Source organism: Triturus cristatus, chromosome 9 (assembly GCF_964204655.1).
Source record: "Triturus cristatus chromosome 9, aTriCri1.1, whole genome shotgun sequence".
Taxonomy (NCBI): Eukaryota; Metazoa; Chordata; class Amphibia; order Caudata; family Salamandridae; genus Triturus; species Triturus cristatus.
In genome coordinates, this window is record NC_140592.1 from 1,143,690,888 (window position 1) to 1,143,709,806 (window position 18,919).

General features: G+C 43.2%; 1 protein-coding gene across 3 annotated transcripts in view; it reads left to right on the forward strand.

Moving 5' to 3' along the window:
• The window catches only part of MAPKBP1 (mitogen-activated protein kinase binding protein 1), a 953,926-nt gene that overhangs the window by 841,116 nt on the left and 93,891 nt on the right, over positions 1-18,919 (forward strand). The window lies entirely within an intron of this gene.

Consider the following 18,919-nt stretch of genomic DNA (forward strand, 5'->3'; position numbering starts at 1 on the left):
TGCTTGAATAAGACTGTGTTGTACTTACCTCGAATCTCATAAAGAGTGCTGAGGGTTTGCCTAGAATAAATACATTCTATTTTTATATATATCTGTTGTGGTGTCCTTTCATTTGGTATTCAAGGGATTACATATGGTATAATAGCTGGCTTCACATGCCATTCAGAGACTGCTCTTGTCCATGCTACCACTAGGATAGCTGGTCTACAAGGTTGACTTTACAACCAATCACCATAAGGGTTGTTTGGACTGATACAAGGTGTACACTAGAATTGGTGACATCATATATCAGGCCAACTTCTCACACTGCCATCATCTGAATCTAGGAAAAGCTTGTTGCTTCAATGAAGATAATCTTCAATGGACCTTTTATTGCCTATACAACCTGCTCCAAATCTTCCAGTGCAGCTGTTGGATTATGGGGCGGACGAGGAGGATTCAGAGGAGGATGATAGATTTCGAGCAGCTCGCAGTCCATCAGAGTTCCTTATTAAGTGCCAGGACCTAGATGAAGAACAAGACTAGGATTATTATTCAGAGTCGCATTTCCAATCGCAGTCTGAAAATCCGACGGCACAGATGCCTTTATCTCTCATTTCAAATTTGCAGCACATGCTGGATGACTATTACCGCTGTTTCCCTCCTTCAGAACCAGCTTCTTCAGTTCCTCAAACACCTGTTCCTCCACCTTCTTCAATCATTGCGCCGCCCCCTCCTGCTTCTCGGGTGGTATCTGCTGCTCATATTATAGAGGCCACTCATTCAACTGATTAGGACAAGGAAGAAGGGGAGTTAGTCGATAGATCCCTACTTACTGAATGGGACAATTACCAAATTCAGACACCGCCGCCTGCCTCTCCTACTCCTGTGGCATCTCCACCTGTGGACATGGGTGGATTTCATGTCCTCATGGACAGAGCAGCCAAAAGATTCCATCTCCCTATGGTTTCAAACGATGAGGATTGGTTTTTATATGATTTCAAGGGTCAACCACAAAAACAGGTGCGGGCGATTCCTAGAATAGATTTCATCTGGCAGGAGTGTCTGAAGGTCATGAAAACCCCTGCCTCCATTCCTGCGGCCCTGCCGCGCTTGGATAAAAAGTACAAGACACCAGACAATTCGCCGGCCTGTTTAATTGGTCAACCGAAGCTGGATTCGGTTATTTCGCAGGCGGGTCAGCGTTGTGCCAGGAATCCCTCTTCTCCATTGTCTGCTCCTCCTGACCGGGAAGGCAGACGCCTTGATGCTATTGGCAAAGAATTTCAACCATGGTAGCAACTACGGTCTGTGCGGCTAATTCCCTTGCCATTCTGGGCCGTTATGATAGGCAAATGTGGTCGGACATTTCTCCTTTTATCGATCTGTTGCCTGAAGACTCAAAGACTAAAGCTTTAAAGATTCTCCAGGAGGGGGAGAAGATCTCTGCCGAGATCCTGGATTGCTCAGTGGATATCTCTTCCACAGGGTTTCGTCAATTGGCAGATGCAGCAGTTCTCCGAAGGCAGGGTTGATTAAAGGCTACCTCTTTTCGCCAAGAAGTGAAAACAAAAATTGATATGCATTTTGGCGGAGAATCCCTTTTTGGACAGCACATAGATGATGCCCTCCAAACAATTAAAAAGGATACTGCACGTGCTCTGGGCACTTTACAATTTAAAAGGCAGCCTTTTCGTGGAGCGAGGGGTCATGGTTCCTTCTATTCCTTTTGAGGAGGTTACAATCAGAACAGACAGTATAAAGGACAACAACGTTACTCTCCTTCACAACAACAGCAAACGTAGCGTCCACCTCCAGCTGCCTCCTATAAGCAGTACAGAGGAAAATCTTCCTACAGAGATTCTTCAAAAAAGCAGTGACAGCCGCCATCTGCCAACCACTCTGCCTAACAACCCAGCCAAAGTTGGAGGGCGAATCTCCCATTTCTTCTCAAACTGGTCTGCCATCACTACAGATCAATGGGTATTGGACATCGTGTCCAGAGGACACACCCTGGAATTTGTAAAATTTCCCCCAAATTCTCCTCCTGGAGGTCCTCCGCCTGCACATCTGAAGGAACTCTTATGCCAAATCAAAGTCATGTTACAAAAAGGAGCGATCGAAGTGGTTCCACAATTACAAAGGGGTGCAGGTTTCTATTCGAGATTCTTCCTCATCAAGAAAAAATCAGGGGATTAGCGCCCCATCCTGGATCTTCGTTCCTCAACAAACTTCTCAAAAAACTATTGTTTCGAATGTTGTCTCTACAAGAAGTGCTTCAGTTTCTGTCTCAAGGAGATTACATGACAACACTGGATCTTCAAGATGCCTATTTTCATGTCCCCATCCTAACCTGACACAGAAAAGTCCTGCGCTACAGAGTGGCTGGTAGAGACTTCCAATTCAAAGTCCTCTCCTTCGGCCTTCGCTCTGCGCCCAGAGTGTTCACCAAGGTTTTGGCACTGGTGGCAGCACACCTTTGTCAAGCGGGTGTCCAAATGTTTCCCTACCTAGACGACTGCCTTATCAAGGCGCAGTCATTTGCAGTGGCAACGAGACACACTCAAATATGCCGGTCTCTATTTCAGTCGCTAGGCCTGTCCATAAACCTGGAGAAGTCACACTTCACCCCCTCTCTCAGGTTTTGGACTTTCTTAGAAGCTGTGTTAAATACTCAGACAGCAAAGGCGTATGTCTCAAACGAAAGACAACAACGGATTTCCAAGCTGGCATCTCTTCTACGGGCAAGAAAGTCCATTTCTGTTCGACAGTTCAAATCGATAATGGGAATGCTATCTTCCTGCATTCCCTTAAATCCCAATTGCTGTCTCAAAATGAGACCATTACAAGAGAAAATCGACTAACAATGGCATCAAGTCTTCGGGTCTTTCGACTATGTGATCGTCATCACTTCTCGCATGCAAAGGGCGTTGCTATGGTGGACTCACAAAACAAACTTGTCAGCAGGCCGCTCCTTTGTAGCAGACGATCCAAGTGTCATCCTTACAACTTTGCACATAAACCTTCTGGAGTTACTGGCATTATTCCTGGCGTTACGATCTTTTCACACCCTTCAAGGTGCTTCAGTGTTGATCTGGCCCAGACAACACAACAAGCATTCATTATGTGAACAAACAAGGGGGCACAAGATCCACTTTGCTCTCCCTACAAGCACTGCAGATCTGGAACTGGGCGATTCAACATCAGATAACTTTTCAGCAGTTCATGTTCCAGGAGTTTCTAATGCTCTGGCGGACTCCCTGTGCAGGTCAATCTCATCCAACCACCAGTGGGAACTTCATCAACCAACGCTAGACAGCATCTTTCAATGGTGAGGGCGGCCCAATCTGGATCTATTTGCGACCAGTCAGAACCGCAAATGCCAATTTTATGCCAGCTGGCTTCCCCAACCAGGGTCGTGCGGAAATGCTTTTTTGATGTATTAGTCAAAAATCTGTGCTTACGCTTTTACGCCGACTCCTCTAGTCCCTAAGGTGCTTCGGAAGATGCGGAGGGAGCCATGTCTCATTCTTCTGAAAGCCCCCAGGTGGCCTTGCCAGATTTGGTTTTCAGAGCTACTCCTTCTGTCAGAGGGCGATCCGATAGTACTTCGTCCAATTCTGGATCTTCTCACTACGGACCAGGGGCAGGTCTGCCATCCGGATCCAGCATCTCTGAAGGTGGCGCCTGAACACTAAGAGTTTGCCAACTTAGTGATTCCTTCGGACTGCAGGGAGGTCCTTGCTAATGCCAGGGCTCCTTCCACTATCAAAACCTACAAACTTAAGTGGAAACGGTTTTGCCTTTGGTGTGAAGCTTCAAATGTTCACCCGGTTCACTCTCCGCCGTAGCAACTTTTGCCTTTTTTCTTGTAATTAGCGAAATCTGGGTTATCTCATGCTACCCTTAAAGTTTTCCTGGCTGCAATTTCCAGGTGTCGATAAGATGGTTCCAATTCTCTTTACTCTTCTAGAATAATACAACAATTGTTCAAGGGTTTACTCCGGATGTTCCTGCCAATACGACGCCCTCCTACATCTAGGCATTTAAACGTTGTGTTGGCTGAACTCATGAAGTCCCCATTTGAACCCATTCATAGGGCTGACCTTAAATGTATCTCTTGGAAGACTTCATTTCTTTTCGCTCTTACGTCAGCTCGACGAGTCAGCGACATAAAGGCTTTTACTATTAAACCGCCTTTCTGCAATTCACCAAAGACTCAGTGGTTCTCCGCACTAATCCAGCATTTATCCCAAAGGTGCCTGCTGATTGCCACTTAAATGAGCTTGTCATCTTGAAGACTTTTTTCCCTAATCCTCAGTCGCCAGCCGAAAAGGCTCTACACTCTTTAGATGTCAAAAGGTGTTTAAAGTTTTATCTGCAAAAGACAGCACCTATTCGAAAAACTGATCAGCTATTTGTTGCTTATGGCATGATGCGTAAAGGACATCCAGTAACCAAACCGACTGTTACTAGATGGATATCTAGTACAATTTATTTTTCTCACCAACAAGCGGGAAAGACGCTTCAAGCTACGGTCACGGCACACTCTACCAGAGCAGTCTCCTCTTTGGCTGCACTTTTTGCCGGTGGGCCTCTTCACCAAATTTGTAGAGCTGCAACATGGTCCAGCAGACACACCTTTACTAAGCATTACTGTCTGGAAGCTGCAGACAATGCTGACACAGCCGTGGGGCAAGCAGTGCTACGTAATCTTTTTAGATAAGGTGAGCCACTTTTTCTTCCCTCCTCCTGCACAGAATGTACATTATGATTTATGTTTTAGATATATATATATATATAATCCACAAGTGAATGGGAACACCCGTTGCCTCCAGAACGAAGGGCGCGTCGATGAAGAGACCTCCCAAACGCGGTCACAAATATTGTCCAAAACTTCTCCAAGTTCAAGAAAAGCAATCGACGCCGTGTCTGTGCTGAAAAATATTTATTGCCAGCCGAAAAAGCTAGACGCGTTTCGCCTGTCCTGCAGGCTTGTTCACTAGCAGTTTGTTAAAGTTTTCAAAGGCAATTTAAAACAGTGAGTGACGGTCAACGCACGTGATGGACTACAAGCATAGAAATAAACAAAAGACTCGTAGTTCACTTCGGTTAAACTAGATACACGATCCTGGCATGTGCCATAAAGTGTAAAACCAATTCATTATTGTCAAACACAGTCAGTAAGCACTCATTAGTGTAGAGTATTTGATAACATACATCAATTGTGACACAAATATTAACCAAGTGGTCCAATTAGAAACAAAATATTGTTTTAGCCTGCAAAGTAAATGCATTGCAAAAGAGGGGGAATTTAGATCAAGTGATCAGTCGCACTGTCTATAATTACAGTCATTGTGTCAAAACATGATTTAGTACATCAAATTGAAATTAATACTGAGTACATAGTATCTATAAAGTACTGCCCAAGTGGGCTGATGTAAAGTACAAAAAGAGTCAGTTGTAATTAATAATAGTTGATTTGAGTCCAAAACAGTGACGTGATCAAATAAACACAATACAGATAAAACCAGATAGAAAAAGGACGAGAGGATTCTACAAATGTGTGTGTAAGTCTTCTTCCATGTTGAGACCATGTGGGGTTTTAGTATTAAGTCTGATAATGTAGCAAGACTCAAGTTTGCGGAGCTTCTTTTCCCGGTTACCGCCTCGGCTACCAGCTGGAACTGCATCGATTACAAAGTAAAGAAGACCTTCGGGGTCTTTGCTGTGGCATCTATCAAAATGTCGGGCCACGGGGTAGCTTTTATCCCCATTTTTAATGGCCCGTAGATGCTGCAACACCCTCTTATGCACAGGTAAGATAGTAGAGCCCACATATTTGAGGCCACAAGGGCACTGTAATATGTAGACCGCATAGTCAGTCTTGCACGAGTACTGCCCCTTGATTTGTTGGATGGATTTATGAGAAAAACCTGCTGGGAAACTAGTTGTGTTTTTCCCATACATACAGGCCTTACATTTATGGCATTTAATAAAACCACCCTTTCTTTGGAGCCAAGAACCCGCTAATTTAGTTTGTTTGCTGGGTAACACATTGCTGACTAATGCTTGGTGCAAGGATCTAGCCTTTCTAAAGGTAAATTGAGGTCTTCTTTGAACAATTTTACTCAACACTGGATCACTCCTGATGATGTGCCAGTGTTTGTTAAAGATTGTTCTCAATTTGTTCTCTTGTTTGTTGTAAGTCGTGATGAACCTACACTGATTAGTGTCTTTTGCTAAATTTTTTGTTGACTTATTGTATTTATTGAAAAGAATTTGTTCTCTCTTAATTTTTCCAATTTTGGTGACAGCTTGGTTAAGACAATTGGCCGAATAGCCTCTAGCTTGAAAGCGAGATTTCCAGCATGCAAGTTCAGTGTTGAAATCCTCTTGACTACTACAGTTACGCCTGGCTCTAAGGCATTCCCCATAGGGAATGCTGTTAACTAGCTTGGCTGGGTGGAAACTGGAAGCATGCAAAAGGGTATTACCATCCGTAGGTTTACGGAACAGTTTGGTATGCAATTTGCCCTCTTTCACATATAGTGTTAAATCCAAAAAATTAATTTCAGAGTCACTGATCGTACTAGTGAGTTTGAGGTTCAGGTTATTGCATTGTAACTTGCTGACAAAATCTTGTGCACTTGTCATGGTGCCTTTCCAAATAATGAAAAGGTCGTCGATATAACGACTCCAGTGCATAACATTATTGTTCCATTCGTCATGCCAGCACGTCTGGACCACCTGCTCCTCCCACCAACCCATATGCAAGTTGGCATAGCTGGGGGCGAAGCAGGTGCCCATCGCCGTACCGCAGATTTGCTGATACAGTTCTCCATCGAATAGGAAAAAATTACTTTCTAGACAGATGGTAATCATTTGGAGCAACATTTGGGTATGGTGCCAATATTTAGCTGGACGAGTACCCAAAAAATGCTTGCATGCATTGATGCCATCTTTGTGGCGAATACTGGTATATAGTGTAGTGGCATCTATGGTGAGTAGTAGGAAATCTGGTTCCCATGGGATGTCATACACTTTGCGTAGGAAATCGCTAGTATCCAAAATAAAGGATGGTAATGCTTGGACAAGAGGACACAAAAAAGAATCAACAAATTTGGAAGTATTTTCGAATGCACTCCCTATAGCCGAGATGATGGGACGCCCAGGGGGATTAACCATATCCTTGTGCACCTTTGGTATAAGGTATAGAACTGGAATGACAGGGCAATCAATTTTCAAGAAAGACATTTCATCTTTACTCAATACACCTGTTCGTACCCAATCAACTAAGGAATTATTAAAAGATACATGACATTCCTCCATAGTCTTCTTATTGACCTTAATATAATTAGACTTATTATTCAGTTGCTTATAAGCCTCAATCAGGTACTTCTGTTTACTCCAAAGGACAACATTGCCACCTTTGTCTGCATTACGAACAATGCAGTCATTATTGCTGGTCAATTTATCAACTAGATTATAATAGTTTTTAGACTGTTGATTAAATGCAATACTTTTACTGTTTAGTGATGTACATAGGTTTTTGATATCATTGGTCACCAAGTCATTAAATAGATCAACAGAATCTCTTGCTGTGACAGGTGTAAATTTGGAACGAGGTTTGAAATCAGTCAGTTTGTCAATGTTCATATCAATCCCTTCCTTATACGCCAAAGATGTCATCAAATCTCTAGAGCTGGTTGCTTCCAAAGGTCCACTTGGAGATACATTAGTATCATCCTGGTTGACTAGCTGCTGCAGCTCAAGCATTAGATTCATGTCATCCACTCCCAGATTGGCAAATTGAGTGTGTGAGGGCACATGAACAGATGGACTTGCTTTCTCTGGTATTACTGCAAAGAATTTTTTCAGCTTCAAGGACCTGACGAATTTGAAGAGATCTACTCTTGTCGTGACATAATCCATGTCGATTTGAGGACAATATGAGAGACCAAGTTTAAGGATGTTTGTTTCTTCTTCGGAAAGCACAATGTCCGTTAGATTGACAACTGTAGCTTCTCTTGACGTACTTATTGCTTCGAATTGGATCTGGGATTCCTTTTGTCGTTGGTATAGTTTGGAGCCTTTGCGCCTCTTCTGCCTCTGCCTCTTGCTCTTTGTACTCCGCTGTTTGTTGGTGGTCTTGGGCGTAAGTTGAAGCGCCTTTCCTCCCGTAAAAAATCAAATTCATCCACTACCGATGGCACGACTGTACCCATCGGGGCGTTTGATCCTTCTTCTGCATCCGTGTCAAGTTCTGAGCTAGGAATGCTGCTGAGGTCAGAAACACAGGTGAGGCCCGTGGTAGTAATTGCATTCATCCTCAAATTTCTCATACTCTCAAACTTTTTGGCAAAAGTGTAAATTTGACCTCTGTCGTAGTCGTTCTTGTCACGCAAAAACTTCTGCGCCTTCCTTTCTTTTATGGTCGTTTCGAGCTTACCCAATCTTTCTTTCATTTCCACCAAGAATTTGTTCACCATCTCTTGGTCTGATTCCTTTTTAAGCATATCCAAGATTTGATCTATTTCTTCAAGGATTTTTAAACGGTCTATTTCCGCATACTTTATAAGGATCGTTAACATCCTGCTGGAGGATTCCTGGCTGTTATCGGACCACTCTCTCAGCATGTTAGGATTGGGGTCCTCATAAGTAGGCGCTACTAGGATACGTAACCCTCTGGGTATTCTTTTGGCATCCAGATAACAACGTAAGGATTTGGCTTCCCACCACTTGGAAAGTTCAGTCCGCTTTAACTTCTCCAAACGTTTGAGTCTTGCCTGCACATCAGTGATTTTAGCTCCTGCAGCAGGTGTAGCAGGTTTATTGCCTCGTGCTGTTTTATCACAGAAGATCGACAAAGCAGCTTCCTCCCGTTCCTGTATCTCGGCGGCTGACATGTTTGCAAAATTATAACTCGTGCGGCGTGAATCCGCAAAGCACAGAACCGCCAGTATTCACATAGACCAATGCGTGTGAATAAGTAAAGTTTCCTGGCTTTCCCTTCTCCCCATCCGTATAATGAAAAACGCTCACCTGAGCTAGAGCTCCAAACGTACACAGGTCCTCCGACTCGTGTCAGCGCTGTACTCTTGGCAGAACGAAGGGCGCGTCGATGAAGAGACCTCCCAAACGCGGTCACAAATATTTGTGACCGCGTTTGGGAGGTCTCTTCATCGACGCGCCCTTCGTTCTGGAGGCAACGGGTGTTCCCATTCACTTGTGGATTGTGTCAATACCGCTGCCCCCCCCTGCCGTGGATTCAGGAAAGCGGGATCGCGCCCTGACTAATTGGACTATCGCAAACCTCTGCCAAGAGTACAGCGCTGACAGGAGCTAAAATCACTGATGTGCAGGCAAGACTCAAACGTTTGGAGAAGTTAAAGCGGACTGAACTTTCCAAGTGGTGGGAAGCCAAATCCTTACGTTGTTATCTGGATGCCAAAAGAATACCCAGAGGGTTACGTATCCTAGTAGCGCCTACTTATGAGGACCCCAATCCTAACATGCTGAGAGAGTGGTCCGATAACAGCCAGGAATCCTCCAGCAGGATGTTAACGATCCTTATAAAGTATGCGGAAATAGACCGTTTAAAAATCCTTGAAGAAATAGATCAAATCTTGGATATGCTTAAAAAGGAATCAGACCAAGAGATGGTGAACAAATTCTTGGTGGAAATGAAAGAAAGATTGGGTAAGCTCGAAACGACCATAAAAGAAAGGAAGGCGCAGAAGTTTTTGCGTGACAAGAACGACTACGACAGAGGTCAAATTTACACTTTTGCCAAAAAGTTTGAGAGTATGAGAAATTTGAGGATGAATGCAATTACTACCACGGGCCTCACCTGTGTTTCTGACCTCAGCAGCATTCCTAGCTCAGAACTTGACACGGATGCAGAAGAAGGATCAAACGCCCCGATGGGTACAGTCGTGCCATCGGTAGTGGATGAATTTGATTTTTTACGGGAGGAAAGGCGCTTCAACTTACGCCCAAGACCACCAACAAACAGCGGAGTACAAAGAGCAAGAGGCAGAGGCAGAAGAGGCGCAAAGGCTCCAAACTATACCAACGACAAAAGGAATCCCAGATCCAATTCGAAGCAATAAGTACGTCAAGAGAAGCTACAGTTGTCAATCTAACGGACATTGTGCTTTCCGAAGAAGAAACAAACATCCTTAAACTTGGTCTCTCATATTGTCCTCAAATCGACATGGATTATGTCACGACAAGAGTAGATCTCTTCAAATTCGTCAGGTCCTTGAAGCTGAAAAAATTCTTTGCAGTAATACCAGAGAAAGCAAGTCCATCTGTTCATGTGCCCTCACACACTCAATTTGCCAATCTGGGAGTGGATGACATGAATCTAATGCTTGAGCTGCAGCAGCTAGTCAACCAGGATGATACTAATGTATCTCCAAGTGGACCTTTGGAAGCAACCAGCTCTAGAGATTTGATGACATCTTTGGCGTATAAGGAAGGGATTGATATGAACATTGACAAACTGACTGATTTCAAACCTCGTTCCAAATTTACACCTGTCACAGCAAGAGATTCTGTTGATCTATTTAATGACTTGGTGACCAATGATATCAAAAACCTATGTACATCACTAAACAGTAAAAGTATTGCATTTAATCAACAGTCTAAAAACTATTATAATCTAGTTGATAAATTGACCAGCAATAATGACTGCATTGTTCGTAATGCAGACAAAGGTGGCAATGTTGTCCTTTGGAGTAAACAGAAGTACCTGATTGAGGCTTATAAGCAACTGAATAATAAGTCTAATTATATTAAGGTCAATAAGAAGACTATGGAGGAATGTCATGTATCTTTTAATAATTCCTTAGTTGATTGGGTACGAACAGGTGTATTGAGTAAAGATGAAATGTCTTTCTTGAAAATTGATTGCCCTGTCATTCCAGTTCTATACCTTATACCAAAGGTGCACAAGGATATGGTTAATCCCCCTGGGCGTCCCATCATCTCGGCTATAGGGAGTGCATTCGAAAATACTTCCAAATTTGTTGATTCTTTTTTGTGTCCTCTTGTCCAAGCATTACCATCCTTTATTTTGGATACTAGCGATTTCCTACGCAAAGTGTATGACATCCCATGGGAACCAGATTTCCTACTACTCACCATAGATGCCACTACACTATATACCAGTATTCGCCACAAAGATGGCATCAATGCATGCAAGCATTTTTTGGGTACTCGTCCAGCTAAATATTGGCACCATACCCAAATGTTGCTCCAAATGATTACCATCTGTCTAGAAAGTAATTTTTTCCTATTCGATGGAGAACTGTATCAGCAAATCTGCGGTACGGCGATGGGCACCTGCTTCGCCCCCAGCTATGCCAATTTGCATATGGGTTGGTGGGAGGAGCAGGTGGTCCAGACGTGCTGGCATGACGAATGGAACAATAATGTTATGCACTGGAGTCGTTATATCGACGACCTTTTCATTATTTGGAAAGGCACCATGACAAGTGCACAAGATTTTGTCAGCAAGTTACAATGCAATAACCTGAACCTCAAACTCACTAGTACGATCAGTGACTCTGAAATTAATTTTTTGGATTTAACACTATATGTGAAAGAGGGCAAATTGCATACCAAACTGTTCCGTAAACCTACGGATGGTAATACCCTTTTGCATGCTTACAGTTTCCACCCAGCCAAGCTAGTTAACAGCATTCCCTATGGGGAATGCCTTAGAGCCAGGCGTAACTGTAGTAGTCAAGAGGATTTCAACACTGAACTTGCATGCTGGAAATCTCGCTTTCAAGCTAGAGGCTATTCTGCCAATTGTCTTAACCAAGCTGTCACCAAAATTGGAAAAATTAAGAGAGAACAAATTCTTTTCAATAAATACAATAAGTCAACAAAAAATTTAGCAAAAGACACTAATCAGTGTAGGTTCATCACGACTTACAACAAACAAGAGAACAAATTGAGAACAATCTTTAACAAACACTGGCACATCATCAGGAGTGATCCAGTGTTGAGTAAAATTGTTCAAAGAAGACCTCAATTTACCTTTAGAAAGGCTAGATCCTTGCACCAAGCATTAGTCAGCAATGTGTTACCCAGCAAACAAACTAAATTAGCGGGTTCTTGGCTCCAAAGAAAGGGTGGTTTTATTAAATGCCATAAATGTAAGGCCTGTATGTATGGGAAAAACACAACTAGTTTCCCAGCAGGTTTTTCTCATAAATCCATCCAACAAATCAAGGGGCAGTACTCGTGCAAGACTGACTATGCGGTCTACATATTACAGTGCCCTTGTGGCCTCAAATATGTGGGCTCTACTATCTTACCTGTGCATAAGAGGGTGTTGCAGCATCTACGGGCCATTAAAAATGGGGATAAAAGCTACCCCGTGGCCCGACATTTTGATAGATGCCACAGCAAAGACCCCGAAGGTCTTCTTTACTTTGTAATCGATGCAGTTCCAGCTGGTAGCCGAGGCGGTAACCGGGAAAAGAAGCTCCGCAAACTTGAGTCTTGCTACATTATCAGACTTAATACTAAAACCCCACATGGTCTCAACATGGAAGAAGACTTACACACACATTTGTAGAATCCTCTCGTCCTTTTTCTATCTGGTTTTATCTGTATTGTGTTTATTTGATCACGTCACTGTTTTGGACTCAAATCAACTATTATTAATTACAACTGACTCTTTTTGTACTTTACATCAGCCCACTTGGGCAGTACTTTATAGATACTATGTACTCAGTATTAATTTCAATTTGATGTACTAAATCATGTTTTGACACAATGACTGTAATTATAGACAGTGCGACTGATCACTTGATCTAAATTCCCCCTCTTTTGCAATGCATTTACTTTGCAGGCTAAAACAATATTTTGTTTCTAATTGGACCACTTGGTTAATATTTGTGTCACAATTGATGTATGTTATCAAATACTCTACACTAATGAGTGCTTACTGACTGTGTTTGACAATAATGAATTGGTTTTACACTTTATGGCACATGCCAGGATCGTGTATCTAGTTTAACCGAAGTGAACTACGAGTCTTTTGTTTATTTCTATGCTTGTAGTCCATCACGTGCGTTGACCGTCACTCACTGTTTTAAATTGCCTTTGAAAACTTTAACAAACTGCTAGTGAACAAGCCTGCAGGACAGGCGAAACGCGTCTAGCTTTTTCGGCTGGCAATAAATATTTTTCAGCACAGACACGGCGTCGATTGCTTTTCTTGAACTTGGAGAAGTTTTGGACAATATATATATATATATATATATATATATATATATATATATAATATTACCTACTGGCAGTCGCTAGTAGGTAGTTATAGTTAGGACCCCTTTTCCATAGGAAAACCTCAACATTCTATTTTGAATAACTTTGGCGCCGGTCGATGAATCCTCGCGAATTTCTCAAAATAGGTGGGGCGCTACGCTCCGCTCCTACCCTGAAAGTCTCGGGGGGATTCGTCAAGCGGGGGCTGAGATAAAAGGGTGGTCCCAAAATGCGTTTTTCCCATGCATTTTTCCATAGGACCTTTAGAACGAGCTACAGCCCGAACGGCTGAACAGAATTACTAGAAATTTGGCAGAGAGGTAGTCCCTAGGTCAAGGAAGTGCCTTTTGTAGGTTTGGTGTAAATCTGTTCAGTAGATTCTGAGAAAATAGCCTTTAAATCAATATATATATCTGAGCCCGCTTACGGTACGCTTACCGTACGCTTACCGTAAGCGTACGGTGGCGTGCGCGAGCGCGATTCTGATTGGCTCTTAGATCTTAGTAAACATTCGAATCGGCCGAAACCAGGAAGCGGCGGCCGCCATTTTGTCTCTCGCACTGAGTGTTGTTTATCAAACAAGATGGCCAAAAACATGTTACGGGGCTGTTTTGACAACTCCCTCCCACATAGTCATGTTGAGGGAGTCCCCAAACATCCCCCAAGAGCAAAAACGGTTTTATTTTTTTTTCGGCAATTTCGCCGAGTACGCTTACCGTACGCTTACCGTAAGCGTACGGTAAAAAAAAAAAAAAACACTATCCACACTTACCCCACCCCCTGTGCTTTTGGTGGCCGAAGGCCACCAAATGTACAGGGCTTATTAAAGTTGATAAAAACCGTGCACGGAACGAACTGCGTTAAGTGGGCGCGCACGCCTCGAATGGCGTAAAGTAACTTAGCATTTAAAAAAACGTACAAATTCACTGAAAAAACCATAGGTTTCACACACGTTATAGTTAGGAATTAGCATTTAAAAAACCTTGCAAATTCACTGAAAAAACCATAGGTTTCACACATGTTATAGTTAGCGGAAATTTTACTGATAAAAAACCAGTGAAATTGCCCCGTTATAGTTAGTGCTGGCAACTATAACTCACGCGACCGCAATCTTCTGCTGATGACATATGTGTCTTTATGAAAAAAAAATATTTGTAATATATGTATAGCTAAAAATGTATGGAAGAAGACATGGGCAAATAAGTGTCTAAATACAGTATTAGCATCAGCAGAGGATTGCGGTCGCGTGAGTTATAGTTGCCAGCACTAACTATAACGGGGCAATTTCACTGGTTTTTTATCAGTAAAATTTCCGCTAACTATAACATGTGTGAAACCTATGGTTTTTTCAGTGAATATATATATATATATATATATATATATCTCTGAATATGTACAGTTTTGGAATTACTGCTATCTACTCTGATTCAAGCATGTGAATCTATGAAAGACACCCCAATACTGGAGAAGAACATAAGTTACTTACCTGTAAACTGTGGTTCTCCAGTCTTGTTGTCTTTCATAGATTCACATGTGAGCCGCCCACCTCCCCTCAGAGGCTCTCCTCATTAATGACTTTGTCACTCTCGTGCTAGAAAATCTGAGGGACTGAGCCTCTGGGAAGAAGGTTCTAGACGGTGCTGAGGCCTGATTGGCTGGAGTTTGGACTATATCTAATGACTTGGACGAGCTAATAAAGTGACAACTTTTTTCTTATTGATTGCTATGTTACATTACTTATTATTTTTTAGATATGCTACTGTTATACTATGTATACATATATTGCTCTTTTATGTATTGTGGGACTCCATCTTCGACGACTGGGAATGATTCAAGCATATGAATCTATGAAAGACCGCAATACTGGAGAACCACAGTTTACAGGTAAGTAACTTATGTTCTTACACCTTGTGCTCAAATGAATTTTAACAAACTGGATGTTTTTTTCTTGGTGCACCAATGATAGTAGCACATTCCCTGTGAGTGGTGATGTCGACGGAGACCAGTAAAATATGTTCACTATCCTCATAGATCATATTTTAAGCCTCTAGCTTATGGGCTGGTAAAAATACTCATAACTTATGTATCAAAGGAGTGTCTCCAATGCCATGTATTGAAAATGGGTTGTTTCGGTGGCAGAACTGCCAGTGCTTTTTTCCTTGCAGTCTGGATCAAATATATATACCCGCCATTTGGCAAAGATCGGAAAAATCGATCTCATTGCTTATTCGGCAACTAGTTTAAGGTTAATTAGTTTCAGTTGTATGCAAAAATGTAATCCAGATCACTCATTTCTTTATCACATCCAACAACTGGTATGAGCCAGTGAGCAGCCTGTTTTCAGCAGACAGTCTTATACTTAGTCCAGGCAAATTCTGTGGCCCAGGGTAGCAGGACATAGGACTGGAGCTTTGCCATACCATTCCTTGACTGCTTACATTGTTTTTCTTTTCCTTCTTTCTTTTTTTTTTTTTTTAAAGAAATCTCTATTGAACAAGACAGTACTTTATGGAGCATGTACATCACTCGGTTGGTTGATAATGAAAGTATAGCATTGGGGGATTGGACAAACACAATCGTCGTAGGAATAAGCATGATGTTAAAGTAACAGTTCTTGCCAAGACCAGAAGATAAGTTACAGCAGATACATTATCATACATTGCAAAGTAAGTGGAACAATATCGCGGGCCCCAGGCCTATGCACTTCTGTATCTGCGCCGCAAAGACAATATTTTTTCCCATTTCTTCACACACATCCTGCTTTTGTATACTACTACTTCCGCTCGCTGGCATCAGTCTAAATCGTTCTCCCATTCTGTCACTGATGAGGGGGAGGGGTGCACCCCAGTGCCTGGCGATGTTCCGTTTTGCAACACCCGCCACCAGTGCCAGCCAGAGTCTAGTATGCCTAGGTCAGTTTTCCTCTCCCTTGATCATTAGAAGGCGCCATCTGGCATCCATCGAAAGACTGCTTACATTGTTGATGGAATTGAATTTCCCCTGGAAAGCCTTAATCAACTCCTTGTTTACACGAGGAGACAACAAACCATACAAGTGCCACTGCTCCAATTTCATTGTCTAATTATTTATCTGCCTGAGTGGGGCTTTTTTTTACATTATCAGACCTCAGAGTGTCCTAAATATTAGTTTGAAGGCTCGTGCCTTTTTAATTAACCAACTTATTAAATAGTCCAAGGTGTTTTCTGAGCAGTTCTAGTCTTATCACCAGAGAAACTGTTCTCACAGGACAGTTATAGGAGCTTTATGGCCATTGGGTGGTTTGACAATAGGTGATCTTTCCTTGTTTTGTCATCTGTAATACTGTGTCCTATTTAAATAGTCCTTGCGTTAGGAAACAATTTTGACAAGGCCAGGGTAAATGTCTTGTGTGCCTTCATGTGTACTTTACACCTGCTGTGAAACATGTGGGTCTTTCTTGAAAAACTACTGATTCCTACCTTGCTTGAAATTCTTTTTCCAAATGAAGTACTGTTTTGAAAACCAATCATAAATATTAGTTCAGGGCGGTTTCTCTGACTGTGAATAAGCCTCTTTGATTCTATATTCCTTTTCAGTTTGTTACCTTTCTTATCTGCATTTTATATGAATGTAGGAAGCTGGCTCTGTATATACTATACCAAAGTGAGGTGTAGTGGAACCCCAAAGATAGGCAGGGGTAAAGTTAGATAGCACCTTGCTCTCTATTTGTGGCAGTGTGGTCGAGCAGTAAGGCATTATCAGAGGACAGTATTAAGCATTTGTTGTACACAGTCAGCAAATGAATTCACACACTCAGACTGAACTTCAGCCCAATTGTTTTTGTATAAAAATATTATTTTAGTTATTTTATTTCCTAGAACCAAGCAAGCCTGGCATAGGTAAGTGATAAGTACTTTGCAGTAAATATACAGTTTGTAACACAGTTTGGATTGCAATTGTAAATGCACTTTGCTTTGACTTGCAGCATTGTTTCTGAGAAATGCAATGCTTTGTAAATACAGTACATGTACTTTGTATAGGATTTTTATTTTAGTAAGATTACAGGTAAGTTACTCTTGAGATTACTTTTCCTACATAGTGTAGTATACCTGGCTACTGCACTATGACATTTCCTGTAAGCAAGTAAGTAAAATCGTTTTTGTTAGTACAATTTGAAAGAATTTCTTTAGGTTTTCAAAGTCCACACTTTTCCAAGAAAAACAGTCCATGTTATCCTATGGAGGAAAATAGTGTTATAGGTTTTAGGATAAGTATTTGGTAGTGGGAGTTGAGGTTCTGGAGGTAGACTCAGGGGTCCCTCAGGGTCAGGGATGCACTCTTGTTACACCCTCATCTGCACTAGGGCGGCCGGGTGCAGACTGCTGAGGCCCAATGTTATCCAATGGGGGATAGGGGGCCTCCGGTTGGTGGCTGCTGACAAGCAGGCCACTTGGTTGTGGGAGCAAAGGTCCTCGACTTTAGATCAGGGCAAATGGGGAATCCACAAAGTAGCACCAAAGGTGCGCCCTCAGCTGCACTAGGGCGGCCGGGTGCTGTTTTGACGTCGGGTGCCCTGTTTGCAATGGGGAACCTACAGTTTGCAACGGCACTGCAGGCTTGGGGACAAAGGTCTTCTTGGTGCGACCACCACTTTGAGAGGTAAGTTGGGATCTTGGCGGTTGGTTAGGCACTGTCGGTTGGACCACCCAAGCCCATGGGGCGTTGGGTCCAGGGGTGCCTTTTAGGGTCGGATCTTCTTGCCAGCTCCTGGTTGCCGTTGGGAGAACCATCTGGATTTAGGCTGCAGGCGTTGGCTGGAGGCTTGAGGCAGGTCAGGGGTCGCCGGATCTCGGGTCAGGATTGCTGGGGAGAATTCCTTGTGGTGTTTGCCCACTCAAGCTTGGGCCGTGGACGGCGGGTGCAGGGTGGTGCGGATTCATGGTGTCCGGCTGGAGCAAGAGGATGGTGTTCACGGGAGACAGTCACTGTGGTTAAAGGCAGGCAGGTCCTCCGGGGATTTCGAGGTTGCTGGCTGCAGGACACACCGGGATTTCACAGCAGCAGGTTCGAGACAGACCAGTAGGGCTTGGGCCAAGTCAGTGGGTGTCTTCCTCTTATTAGCTTCGGCATGGCTGTTCGGTCCTTCTTCTTTTCTTGTAGTTTCTTCTAGACTGAGGAAGCAAGGTTCAGGGGTGCCCCTAAACACTAGATTTAGGGGCGTTACAGGTAGGTAAAAAGGTTGGGACCAATGGGTCCCTTCCCTGGGGTGGGTACACCCCTATTATGCTACCCTCCAGTGGGAGTGAGCATAAGCCTTTCCTTGGTTGGCTAGGTCACCCCATCTGCAACATGGCGGGAGCAGAGTTGTTCTTCACCTCGCCTCCTCCACCTGAGGGGTGGAGTTGGCAGAGGTGGGCACACCTCTCTTCCGCACTTGTTTTTCCTGCCGGTTCTCCCGCCCAAAGTGAGGGTCTGAACAAGTGGGGGATCAGTTGCTGAAAGCAGCAAGTATCCTGGGGAAGGTCACAAAGGTGGCAAGCATTTGAAGCTTCCCCTTCGTGGACCCTGCCCATCCTGGGAGAAGAGGCTTGGCACCTCGTCCCAGGATGTGCATTGTTTCAGGCCCCCAAGAGCAGCAGGCTCTAGATCCAGGGGTCCAGAAACATATCAG